Source organism: Alligator sinensis, unplaced genomic scaffold, assembly GCF_000455745.1.
Source record: "Alligator sinensis unplaced genomic scaffold, ASM45574v1 scaffold1368_1, whole genome shotgun sequence".
In the NCBI taxonomy this organism is placed as follows: domain Eukaryota; kingdom Metazoa; phylum Chordata; order Crocodylia; family Alligatoridae; genus Alligator; species Alligator sinensis.
The window spans coordinates 570,631-572,977 of record NW_005842725.1 but is presented as its reverse complement, the minus strand read 5'-3'; positions in this window follow the sequence as shown (position 1 = coordinate 572,977).

Genomic DNA, 2,347 nt, shown 5'->3' with positions numbered 1-2,347 from the left:
CCTGGCTTTCAGCACCTCTCACCTTTCCCCCTTCCAGTCCCCTCCCTGCCTGCCCCCGGCCCCAACGCAGCGCAGCGCAGCGCCAGGGCAGGGGACGCACACCAGACGGCCGGGCCCGGCGGGGCGACTCGAAGCTCAGGTACGGTTCTCCCCGCTGGCAGGGGAAAGGGCCGCGGGCCATCCCTGCGTTTGCAGCTCCCGCCGGACCCCGAGCCCTGGTGCACAGCTGGGTCGGGCAGGAGCCGTGCCAGCTGTGCCCGCATGGCCTGAAGCAGCAAATGGGAGCACAACGGAGCATGCTGGGGACGGGGGTGCAGGGAGAGGGTAGCTGGGAGCCGGGGGTCATTCAGGCCCAGCTGAGTTGAATGCCCTGCTGTTTTCCCCCCGTTTCTTTGCACCGGCTCCCCTGCCCCAAGCCCCCTGCAGGCAGCGGGTGGGAATACAGCAGGGCACTGACCTGAGGGCGTGCCGGGGGCTCGGGGTGGGGGTTGTGCAGGGAGAGGGGGGGACATAACTTGTTCTCCCTGCCCTTGGATCAAGGGTGGGCAATTACTTGGGCCAGGGCGCCACTTAGGGAGTTTTGGTGAGCTGTTGCAGAGGGGGAGTGGGGGAAGGGTTGTTGCCTCACTCCGCAAGAGGTCTGGATCAGACCAACAAAAGATATGACCCACAAAGTCCTTGCCTCTTGCATATTTCCTGGACCATCATCAACATCATTCCAGCAGCACCAGGAATGATCAGTGGTGCTGAACCTTCTGGCCCCCATGACAGGCTGGATGAGTGGCGAAAAAACAATCTGTGCCACCAGATCCCGCAGACAGGGTCAGTCTGCAGGCTGGATGTAGCGTGGGGTTGACACGGGGGTTGGTTTACAGGTACGATTCCACACCCACATGCGGCCAAGGCCTGGCTACACTTGTCAACTGGCCCCACACGCTGGATCCAGCCTCATCTCAGCTCCACACATCAGCCCAGCCCAGCTGGATGTGGCTGCAGCCTGGCCTGTAGCAATTATTCTGGAAGCTTCAGCAGTTAATGCTGCAACTGCTCCCCTGCCACAAATTTCTGGACCTATGGGGAGTCCTATGGGTTGCATGACACTGCCTCATTGGCTGGTTTTGGCCTACAAGCCAGAGGCTGAGCACCACTGACCTAGACCAATTGCAGTTTGCCTGTAGCTGAAATGGTAGGACCTAGTACTCTTGGAACTGAAGTAATATGTCCCAGTTCCACCTTCCTGAATCTCTCATCTTGTATAACTAACTACTGAATGTAATCTGGAGACCCAGATTCATTGTGCATGTCTCCACACCTACATATGGGTATTTCCAGCAGAGGGCAGCACAGGGCTATCAATGTTGTAGTTTCATAGACTGTTAAATAATTGTTTTCAATATATTATATAAAGGTTCCCATTATACAGGAGAAAAGTGCTCCTTTTACCAAAAGTACACCAGTGATCAAGGAGGGTTTTGAAATCATATGGCAATATCGCGGGTGCCACCGCAGTTTGGGCTTCTCTGTTCTCTGTGGATACGCTACTGAGTCTTATATTGCCATGGTTGGGCTGCAGTTTCCTTCCAACTGTGATCTTCCCTGACCAGGCGATAAGGTGCTTCTGACCTATCTTATCCCCTCTCCCACTTCTTTACTTGACCCCAGTCCTTTCATGATGCTTCAGTTTTTAAACAGTTTAATCTCTGTTCACGGACATGCTACGAATGATCTTTTAAGTAGGGTAGGTAAGAGCAGGTTCTCAGTTCTGAGAGTGGTGATAATGAAGGGATTTATCTTATCTTTGCAAAAATTATACCCTGGAGCCTTTATGTGGTATTAGCGGATCTCTTAATACATCTGATTAATTCAAATCTCTTGTTAACGGTGACCTGTGAAAGGAAAAATGTTAGGCTTGCTGCTTACCCTGCTCGTGCATTCTATTTAGAGGTGACCTAGAAGCATTTTCCGTAGTGTTTTACAGTAGAAATACCTGATTTCCAATCTGATTGAGCTGTTTTGTTTTTGTTGGAGGAGTATGCGGATGCTTGCAGAACAAGTAGGCTAGCTAGCACCATAGGTAGATTAAGTTACCGGCTGGGGGTACAGGAGATCTGGGTTTAAATCCTGGTTGGGCCAGAATCTCTGAACAAGCTTGGATACGTGTTCCGTCTCTCTGTGCCTCAATCCTGTACCATAAAATTAGTTAAACTTACTTTGAATTGTGCAGATTTGGTACCTTGGTGCCAAATGTGCTGACTGGTCCAGTAACTGGGTGCTCCTCTGGAAATCTTCCCTTGGATGTGGCTTTCACATAATGATGGCTACAGTAGTATAAATGTGTTACCCCAGG